Source organism: Papaver somniferum, chromosome 1 (genome assembly GCF_003573695.1).
Source record: "Papaver somniferum cultivar HN1 chromosome 1, ASM357369v1, whole genome shotgun sequence".
NCBI classification, from domain to species: Eukaryota; Viridiplantae; Streptophyta; class Magnoliopsida; order Ranunculales; family Papaveraceae; genus Papaver; species Papaver somniferum.
The window spans coordinates 219,044,759-219,055,898 of NC_039358.1; the positions used below are offsets into that span (position 1 = coordinate 219,044,759).

General features: G+C 39.3%; 1 long non-coding RNA gene across 8 annotated transcripts; it reads right to left on the reverse strand.

Annotated features, from left to right (window-relative positions):
- Window positions 1–798: 798 nt before the first annotated feature.
- Window positions 799–3,983, reverse strand: LOC113337141. Of its 8 annotated transcripts, XR_003354123.1 has the most exons (7): window positions 3,847–3,983; window positions 3,166–3,281; window positions 3,002–3,082; window positions 1,615–1,951; window positions 1,382–1,513; window positions 1,188–1,268; window positions 799–1,071 (listed from the first exon to the last, which is right to left on the reverse strand). It is a non-coding gene; the product is annotated as an uncharacterized LOC113337141 (long non-coding RNA). The 8 variants fall into 8 exon arrangements; XR_003354119.1 differs by having other exon boundaries at window positions 799–1,513; window positions 1,615–1,707; window positions 1,793–1,951; XR_003354126.1 differs by lacking the exon at window positions 1,188–1,268.
- Window positions 3,984–11,140: the final 7,157 nt, after the last annotated feature.

Consider the following 11,140-nt stretch of genomic DNA (forward strand, 5'->3'; position numbering starts at 1 on the left):
TATATAGCTTCCGGCTGGTAAGCAAGAGTTTCTCACCTTATCCTATATTCTTTTCAACTTAATTCTTAAGCTATCGAGTCGAGAATATATTACTACTGATTTTTACATCTGTAATATGTAGTATGAATTACACTTTCTTCCAACTGTTGTTGTATCGTCACTAGTCTTCAAATGGATGCTTAATCGATACGACTCATATAAATGAAATTAATGATGTAAATAAATACTTTCCTGTGTTTGTTTTTGTTGGAATTTTATTAATTTGGCCAAATTTTCCATTCGAAGTTATTAGCAAAACCTGTCACTAACTGCAAATGTGGTAATTTACCTTGGGCTCAACAAGTATGAACATATTAGGGCTTGATTTAGACGTTCATTAGCTAGGATCGACCACTAGCATGAAACTAAAATATGTTCCAAACAAATTTATACCACCATCTGAATTTCCCATTTTAAGTTATACAACCGTCTGAATCAGGTATGAGTTGTAACTTGTACGATCATCTGAACAACATAACCAATTATATATTTAATGCGACCGTCTAAGTGTTGTACCCAATTTATTTTATACGACTATCTTTGTTATTTACCCAATTTAGTTTATTCGACGCTCTTAGTATCGTACTCAATTAATTTTATACGACTATCTATCTTATTTACCCAATTTATTTTATTGCACCGTCCGAAGATCAACCTAAGGATCTTTCAGGCAAAATCACATACGCAGTTACGCGATTGTCTGCTACTACTAACTATACCAGCAACCAAGCATACCATATGACATTATTCAGTTGCACATCAAGAGGAATTTGTATTTCGTTTGCGGCAACTACAAGTACCGAAATGTATTCTTCCATTGAACGAATTAAATAAGGCGGAAGTAGTACACTGAACTCGACAATGGTTTCATGGATTTGACCAACCATAGTCACAACATCTATGATTCACAGGGACACATACTGCCATGTTCATTCCTGCAAAGCATGATAACCCCTTGGCCGGCAGCAGCAGGATGAACAGCATCCGCGCTTGCGCCACTTAAACCCAAACAAATAAGGAGATGCGGCATCACTGGATTGATAAATAAGCCATAATGATTACAAAAACACTATGTCCTAATCAGAAATAACAATTCATAGGAGCTAAATTCTACATAAATAATACAAAGACAGGGGTAGCGACTCTACGGTTAAGTGATGCAAGAGCGTGTGTATCTGACAGATGACGATGATCACCCAATTAAGTAGTCATCATCTATTTCAGATTCACTGCCCAAACAAAAGATTAGTGGAAATGGATCAAGATGGGTGAGAACATTTCCACATATATGGATGACACTAAAAAGGGACAACAAAAGGATGTGAAAAGGATAAATACTCACCTGCAATCTCCCGCCACTTGCTTGGAACCAACTATAAACTCCGGCACTTTTTCGCTAAGCATCTCACCAACCATTTTGTGCCGAGGATCGGGAACATCTTTAGGTGGCCGGATCAAAATGTCTGTGCCTAACCTAAACAAAATACTAATCGTCAGATACCCTCATACTTGACCATACAAAAAACAAGGATTTTTAATCTTCTACACTATTACTATTGAATAACGGTTGTTTACCTACACCAGTCTGGAAGTAATCCTAAACCATCCACTGAAGTAACATCCAATGCCCCGGTCGTCATTTAACTTACAAGACTTGTTGTTACAGACCTAGGATTGTTTCAAAGAATTACCAACCAGACCTTGGAACACTTCCTTTCAGGAAATTAAACCACACATGGAAAAGGATGGTTACTTGTAGCTCTGTTCGGTTGATTGAATTCAACCTCCACTTTGCGGAACCATGGTGTCCCTTGGTTCTCATGGAGTGAGTCGACCATTTCCTTGCTGGGGAAATTCATCCAACGTACCTGGAGCATCGGAAGTTTCCGCTACGGATAGTTTTTAGGACAACCTGAAAATAAACATATAACTCATTATTATTAAAAATACGAGAATATGTGGTATTTGAAAATTAAGAGTTGCGAAACATTGAAACGGCAAAAACATATGCGTTAGTACACTACTGACAACGTTCACAAGACAACCGAGAACAGGTTATTGCTGATGTAATACTCTGATGTGTTTCATTGACTGCACACCACTATCCCCATGTTCAGGGTTACAATAGTTTAAATTTCTGAAGCAGCGCATACTCCTTATAAGATTAGTTCTTGCCTTCATATAAAATTCAATGGGTAGCCGGATATAATTTGATTACTGTTTTTATGGATACAACAGCAAACATATCAACAAATCTAGAAAAATTACATAGGTCCTAAGTTTCATAGCAAAGTTGACGACAAATATGACAGGGAGACGACTCTCTTCTGATGGATCATGCATTGACACATGTATGATTAGAGTTCGGAACTATTCTATATTATCTCTCTCCCTTAGTTATAAAAGTTCCCTTTCCAAACATGTACTGACAAAATTACACGGCAATGAAATCACAATTCATAAAGTACGGACCTTCATTTTATACAACAATGCTTAGCAAAACTTGGATCAAAATAACAGAAACAATGGCAAATCTCATGCACAAATAATTTAGTTTTACAGTTTGATTCTACAGTCTCGCAAGAAATCATTGAATAGTAAGAATGCGTCATTAGTAGGTGATGTGATTAATGTTTTTTTATAAGCTAAACCTCCGTGTGTGAGGTTTCATCATGCAGAGCTAGACTGTTCCGGTATGCATGACAGCATCTTGCAGGGTCAAAATTATTTTTATTACCAAGTTTCAAAGGCATAACACAGGTTGCAGCATCTCCATATTTTATGTTATATTCAAGTTTTATAGACCTTTTTGTTCCAACTTACTAAAGAGCTAAGCAAATTGTGAACCTAAATCTTACTAAACATTCAATTTAACTCCAAAAATTAGATACTATTTTTCTCTAGTGTGAATCTACAAAGTGCATGTACATCTGATTAAAATGTCAGGTTGAATTAAACATACCGAGCATGTTTATCACAAAATCCGCCACCCCCACCTTTTCACATTTCTACATGACCACCAGAATTTGGCCCAGCTTCTTTGCTGCAAATCAATGTATATGTTCAGTAACCATTAGAGACACAAGTGCTTAGAGTAATCAAGGGAAAGAAAACCTCTAAATATACCGGATGACACGATCTCCATTTACCGGGGTCTCATTTACTGGGTTCATCGCCTGACTGGTCGCTATTTCTCCCACCAAATCACAAAATTACATTATCCACATCATTGTCGTCAACACCTAACCATTCATACAAACAAATCAAACCTAGCTGATGCAATTCATATTCTTTTTGTATTGAGTTTCTTGCACCCTGTGGTCAAAAGATATGGAGGTTTTAAAACCTAACTACAGACCAAAAACAAAACAATGAAGGATGGGTTTCATTATCTCTTCCATTTATATTGCACACCTTATAAAAAAAATCAAATCAATCTCATGGAACATAACAAGACCTAACTTCAACGTACAGTGTATCAACTGGGTAATACATAAACTATAAATAATTTTTCCAGCTGAGACGTGTAGTCCTTAGTATGATAATGCAGTGTGGTATTAGATATCATTTGGTTCCAACCCGAATCAGAGAACCAACTAATTACAAGTCAATTCTGATTCTATTCAATTCCCAAACCCTTCAACTATTATTAGGATATGAAGTATGCACCCAATGAATTATAAAGGAGAAGCACGGGAATTAGGGTTTTAATGGTAAAAATAGGGTTAGGGTTTCAAACACCAGAAAATTGCTATTACAATCAACCTACTATCTGATATAAAAGAAAAATTAAATACAGATACATACCTATACCGTCTGGATTGGATTTAATGAATTCATATCCATCCGCATCTGAATCTCTGCAAAGATACATAGATGAAGGGAAGGAGAAACTGAAAGAGAAATACTGAGAGGATAGAAAAATTGGGATACTATCCGTTTCCTATCCGGGTAAACCTATGAAACCCAAATAAGGATAACTATGGTTGGTAACCAACTTTGCTTGAGGGCAGGGGTGTGCAACGGACGGACGGTTGCGGATTAGGGGTCACCCACAACCGAACCGTCAAAGTTGCGGATTTGTAAAATTGAACCGTGACCGGCCAAATCACCCGCGGATTTAACCTTTGCGGATCCGCGGATTGTACGGGTCGGTTGCGGATTAACCGTGGATTTCGCTCTTGGAATTTAAAAAGATGACACAGCATTATAGCCAAACTTCGCATAGCAATCTCCAACATGCAAGATTGAATAAGCGTGGAGAACTGGCATTTATGGCCCATTAATCATGCATTATGCATGTTCAGAACTTGTCTAGCTGCATGGGCCAGGGACGTCCAACCAACTAGCTAACTGACGAGTGACGTCCAGTTAATTTGGTAGTTGCCTAGTTGGTACACTTATTATTTTATTAATATACATAGCTGGGCTTAGTGACCAACTCGGGCTTATGGCTAGCAAAGCTGGGCTTCTGCGGTGCGGGTGAATCCGCGGTTTTCAATATTCAACCGCACCCAAGCCGCTAAAACGTGCGGATTTGAGAATCCCATCCGTGTCCGGCCCATACGTTTTGCGGTTTGGGTGAAATCCGTAATTTTGCGGACGAATACGGATCAAATCCGCGGTTCCGGTTTTTATGCTCACCCCTACTTGAGTGGTGAACTTGGATTTTTTCTTTCAAAACTTAAGAAATAGAAACGGACAGAATCACTTGTCCGTTTATATAAGTTGAATCAAAGGTGGGCTGTATCGGTGGGAAAATCCAAAGCTTTGGATTTCAGTGAGGATAGCTCCATGGATTAGAAGGGTCCAGAGGATAGTGACTGATCCGAAAAAAATAATTCAGAGTCATTTTCTTATAACACGTTTGGATATTAGAGCTAGAAGTTTAGATATAGAAGTCGGAAGTAAGATATTTTTGCTTCACAAAAAGTTAACATTTTTTACTTCCAGAAATCATTCTAGAATTGGATATCCAAACTAATTTCAGACTCTTTTACTTTCAGAAGTCAAAAAATAACTTCTTGAGTGCCATCAAATTTAGTATTCTTGAATCGGGGGATTGGAGACTTACTCGACTACTAGAATGGGTCGGAGTTGCACATCCAGAATGAAAGCAATACATACAAAGAGAAAAGTTAAGTGCATCAAAAATAAAATAATTTTAACAAAGAAGAGAAGAAAAGCAAACAAATTCATTAAGAAAAGATAACTGGATTCGAATGTACATGGTCAGACACTAGTTAATCTCAACTCGGAACCAACAACAATTTCTCACAACCAGATTTTACACAAACTCACTCACCTTTTGCATCTTATAACCAAACAAGAAATAATTCATATTTATAAATTACTCTGATTATTTTTCTTGAATTTTTTTTTTCTTCAAAATTTGTATTTAGTTGGTGACATTGTAAAAACGATTGGGTTGGCTGAAGAAGAATTAATGGATTAAAGAAGGAATCGAACGGGAGAAAGTTGCTCATTTAGAAACTGTACCTAAGCTTGATACAGATGTATATACTCCAAAACTCCAGCTTCTTCATGAAATTGACCAAGTAGCCAGATCACATAGGGCTATGAAGCCTGTGCTTCATAGAATAATATGTTCTATCAAGCCTATGCCAAATATGATTTTTTTAACCGTGTTTTGAATTCCTTAAAAACCGTTCACTCACACTATCAACCGAAAATAATCACATGAGATAGTATGATCGATATTTGTAATTGGTGTGACCGATCATAGAGACGTATAATCGATCCTTGTAATTGGTGTAATCGGTCCTAGTAATTGGTGTAACCGATCCTGATAATTGGTGTAACCGATCCTAGTGACTGGAGTGACCGATCACAAGCAATACCATGAGTATATGGTAACCGATCCTGGTAATTGATGTAACTGATCCTGGTAATTGATGTAACCAGTCCTGGTAACTTGTGTGACCGATCACAAGTACTGTTTCCATATTAGGGTATAACCGATCCTAGTGATTGGTAGATCCGATTGAACCCATGGATGTGATTTGATCTTTGATCAATCACATAGTAGTCTTGGAATACATGTGAATCAATTCTAAACTTGTTCGGAAGTGTGATAAAACCGATTCCTATAATGTAAATATGAAAGATAATTTACAGAGAAAAGATGTCAACATACTTTGAACACGACAGTAACTCTTATTATTTATTGTTCAAAGATATTCCTTAGTACTCAAGGAGATCTTGTACCGAAATTAATTGAGAATCTTCTAGTTAAGGTTTTTAGTTATATATACTTTTAATTACCAGTAATTAAATGCATATATAGAGAGAATAAAAATTAGTAATGTGCATTTACTAATTGCAGATTTTCTATTGAGAGATTTCGGAAAATATTGGACAAGCATTTACTGGAATTATGAAAACCGAATCTTGACATTCATCTGCATATCTTGATAATATATTCGGTTTTGGAAATTCCTTGGTGTCCAAACTTCATTGATTTATAAATACATAAGTTTGCATTTCTAGCAAACTATCCTAAGAGCCAGAGAAACTTCATATTTTTGTTGTTTCCGGTGGAGCCATCTATTCGGAGAGGAAAGTACCATAATTAGACGAAATCTCTTACGACCGCTCGCTTAAAGACTTCTGTGGGATCAAGAAAGCTCTACGAGTACCGTTGATGGGAAACTAGGTAATTGCGATGTTATTAGTTTTCGATTGATTTGATTGACTAACGGTTGTTGAAACTTTGATTGCACCTAGTTTTTTTATTCTTGAGAAATCTTCTCTTCTGATATAAGATCCACTCAAACTAGATCGAAGTATCGATGTGATCTTTAGAAATGTTTGTATATCTAAAAACATCTTGTGATAATCCATTGTTAACAAACTCCGTTCTGTGCGTGATTGATCACAAGAGATTCAAGTGGTGTTGTGCGGGTTTTAATTGAAGATTAAAGAAGATTTGAAGATGAAGAAGATTTCTTATTGGTTTCTCATATCTTTGTGTTGCAAAAACCTTGATCGGTTGGGATCCAACTAGAATCGAATTTATTCGATTGATTAGTTGCGTGAGATCGGCATTCACAATATATCTCTTTGAGATTTATTTGGATTGAGTGTGAATCTAAACTTGACTGCTTTTGTAGTTATTGGATATATTGATCTAACCAGGAAATGATTTTATTAGATTAAACGGAAGAGCCTTTGCATATGACTTGAGATATATTTATCTCAAAGAATCAATAGAGTTGTTACCAAACAGATTTGTTGTTCCTTTACTGTTTGGAGTACGATCCAAAGGAATTGTTCCAGTGCGTGCACTCATCGAAGTCGGAAGCGCAGGGATACTAAGGAAACTAAGTGAACTAGGGGTAGTTGCTTGGTCTCAACTATACGAAGTTGGTTTAGATTTTGTATATCGACTTAATTCTGAGAGTTTTCAATTCTGAACTAGGTCTCGGGGCTTTTCTGCATTTGCGGTTTCCTCGTTAACAAAATATTGATGTGTCTTTTACTTTTATATTTCCGGAATTATAATTGTTTATTATTTTTGTGGGGTGAATTTAATTCTGGTTCTACCCGTCCTAGGCACACCAAATGACCTCACAATTCCAAATATGGTAAGAGAGAGAGAGTTTCCTCTCCATTGTACCTTGTCCTTTCTTTTATAGGCTTTCCTAAAAGCCTTTCTTTTTATTACTTTATGACACATGTCCTAACATCTCTTAATTACTCTTAATGCCATTCCTTAACATAACCTCCTTCTTCTTCATTGATTCCACCCTTTGTCCTCCCATTCTTTTGGGTATTTTCCACTTGGGCTTGGGTTTAGTCCCCAAGTCCCCATACTTTAAGGAAAACTCATCTTTATTCTTAGGAGCACTCCCAACCCGTTAGGGGATGTTTTCTCATGTATCAACATTGGTCCCTGACTATTGGGTCAATTATCAGATGATCTAATATCAAATTCATTTGTATTTTTATATACTACGTGTCGCTGAGAACAGTGCGGTTGCCGGGTCATTTATGACGCTCTTCCCCTTATATAGTAACATTGGGCTTCCAGTTTTGGTCATCAACTTCAAGCTTTTATCTTCACCTCCCTCTCCTTTGCTGGTCGCTTCACTCAAATGGCTCATTCTCTTCACGGATACGTGTTGACTCTAGCGCCAGTTCCCGCGTTGGTTTCGATGTTCAAAAGGTTGGAATTGGAGCGCTTGTTGCTGGTAGAAACCGAGGTGGAGGCACTTTGCGAACATAGGTTGGCCAAAAGAGATTTCATGCGCGCTTAGTGTGCAGAACATTAAGAAGCACGTCAAGCCGCCGAGGAGGCCGGGCGATTGACGTCTGCAATTCAGCATGCTCTGGACGATGCTGTTACAGCTCAACATGCTGCTATTTCATTACTCATCGAGTTTTCATCGATGAGGGCAACCATTGAGTATGTCATTGTCGACTGTCGCTCGCATGTATTTTGTCATGCGGCTTCCCGCCTTCTCGGGCACACTCTATCCTTAATTAGATTCTGTTTCTGCGCTTGTGAACCCATCTTATGTTAAAGATGAATTCGTGCTTGTTGGTATTGAGGGAGGAGATAGGTGTGTTGGGATATTTTAGGCAAGTCCGCCGGGATACGGCGCATCAAGATCGGGATGAAAACGAAAGCACTCTTGCATCATCTCATGAGGCGAGGGCTAAGGGGAAGATCATTCGGGATATCCATAAATTGCTGAGTGATGCCAATTGGGGGTTGTATCAAGCCAATATTCGGTGTGATGAGAGTAGGCTCATGGCGGAGGCTGTGTACATGGACATCACTCGTTGTCACGCGTTGATGGCCGGTTAAATTACATGTTTCTTTGAGAACGACTCCTCTTATTTATTGTTCCTTTTACGCGCTTACCCTTAAGTTTTCCTTTCTTGATCCTTGTATTTATTTCCCTTCGTTGTTTGTTGTAAACTTTTCTCTTTTGGTTGATTGCTTATCTTTAATCTCATGGATACTGCCATGTTGGATTTGGGCTTTGATTCGTGAGTCCCCGATGTTTATATCCTGTTTATATTGGGGTTGCCACCTTTTCCTTAGTATGGGTTGACACGTATCTTGGCATGCAAAAGGGAACGTGAGTAACTGCATCGTAACCCACGCCACCCTCTCTCGTATATATATCTTCGTATGTGGTTCTTGTTCCTCATTTTAGGTTGCTATATATATTTTTTCGATCAGCGAGTCGCCAGTATGACTAACTCTCTTCACGGGTATATGTTATCCTTGGCACCCATTCCCATGTTAGTCTCGAAAACGTTTAAGCGGTACGAGCTGAAGCGACTTCTGCTCGTAAAGGCCGAGATTGAAGAGCTTCGGTCCCAGAGAAAGGTGAATAGGGATGCTAAACGCGCGAGTTTCAGGGCACAATATGAGGTGTATCAAGCTGCTCAGCAAGCAAAATCGTCCGGTCGGGTGTCGTTGGAGATCCAGCGGGGTTGGATGAGGCTGTTACTGCTCGTGATGCGGCCAACCAATTTTTCGCAGATTCCCTGATGATGGTAGCTACGACGGATCGCGCCATCTCAGATTTCCATCTTTGGATATCTCATCAGGGGGGCTTACCACTTCTTGGACATACCCTGACCTTAGCGGCTGCATCTACGCTTATATCTTACTGTTATCTCGAGGAAGAGTTGGCTCGTTTATTGATTCTGAAGGAGGAAGCGGGTCTACTGTGGATGCTCAGGTTGACTCATCAGGATAAGGTGCGCAAGGAATACGACGATCATGAGGATACTCTTTCAGTTTCCCGTGGGGCCGGGGCTGAGAGTAATGTTATTCAGGACATCCTTAAATTGGTGAATGAAGCTGATCAGGATCTTCGTTTGGCTAGTGCGCAATGCGGCGATGGCCGCTTGATGGTGGAGGCTTTGGACGCAGACATTGCTCGGTGTCGAGCGTTAATGGCTAGTTAGGTTGTGTGTCCCTCTGTGGGGTGTCTTTTGTTCTTGACATCTAGTTCTTTTGCTGCTTTTTCCTTTTCTTTTTCTCCTCTCTTTTCTCTTATTTTTTAATTAATCGGTGTAAATAGTCTTTGATTTTTAATTTGAAGATATTGTTATATTCGTTTGTGTGGAAGTATGTCATGCCTTTGGCGTGCCTGTGGTCTATTCCTTTCTCAAAGGATTACCGGGTAGGGAGGACGTTGGTAAACACAGTTACTCTAACTTCCCCGCCTTTTTTTTTATCCAGAGGGATTGTGGGTCGGGCGGGCGTTTTTTGAACGCGTCTACTCCCCCATCTTTTTTATCCAGAGGAATTGTGGGTGGGGCGGACGTTAAACGCGCCTACTCCCCCCTTTTGTTATGCAGAAGGATTGTAGGTGGGGCGAGCGTTTGTTAAACCTTTTGTGGATTTGTCAGTCGATCAGGCGCCTTTGGCTGTCCTGAGACCTTTTGTGGATTTGTCAGTCCATCAGACGCCTTTGGATTCCCTGAGACCTTTTGTGAATTTGTCAGTCAATCAGGCGCCTTTGGCTGCCCTGAAACCTTTTGTGAATTTGTCAGTCAATCAGGCGCCTTTGGCTGCCCTGAGACCTTTTACAGACACGCTATTTTCATTAACTTACTTTTATTTCTCAGGACGGCTGCTTACATGGTACGACTCATGCGTAGAATTTTTTCAACCACTTGTCGTTGATAGGCGTCTTGACTTTGGTTCCATTCATACGTCTAAGCTTATAGTATCCGCTTTCTGGTACTCCCTTATCATAAATGGGCCTTCCCAAATTTCGGAAAACATTCCATCACTGGCGTTTCTTTGTACGTGTGGTGCGATTTTTAAAACCAACTCATCCACCTTGAACGCTTTTTCTTTTACGCTCTGTTTATAATAGTTAGTTGTGTGCTTTCTGTAAGCTTCCGCGAATCTTTCCGCTCGTGTTCTCCTTTCCTCTATTGTGTCTAGGTGGGCGAAGCGGCTTATTTCATCGGGTGTGGTGTGACTGGCCATTGCTACTCTCGCAGATGGGATCGTTATTTCCGCAGGCAGGATTGTATCTTCTCTGTAGACGAGTGAATAAGGGGATGCTCCCATGGAACAATGCTTTGAAAACCTGTATGTCCA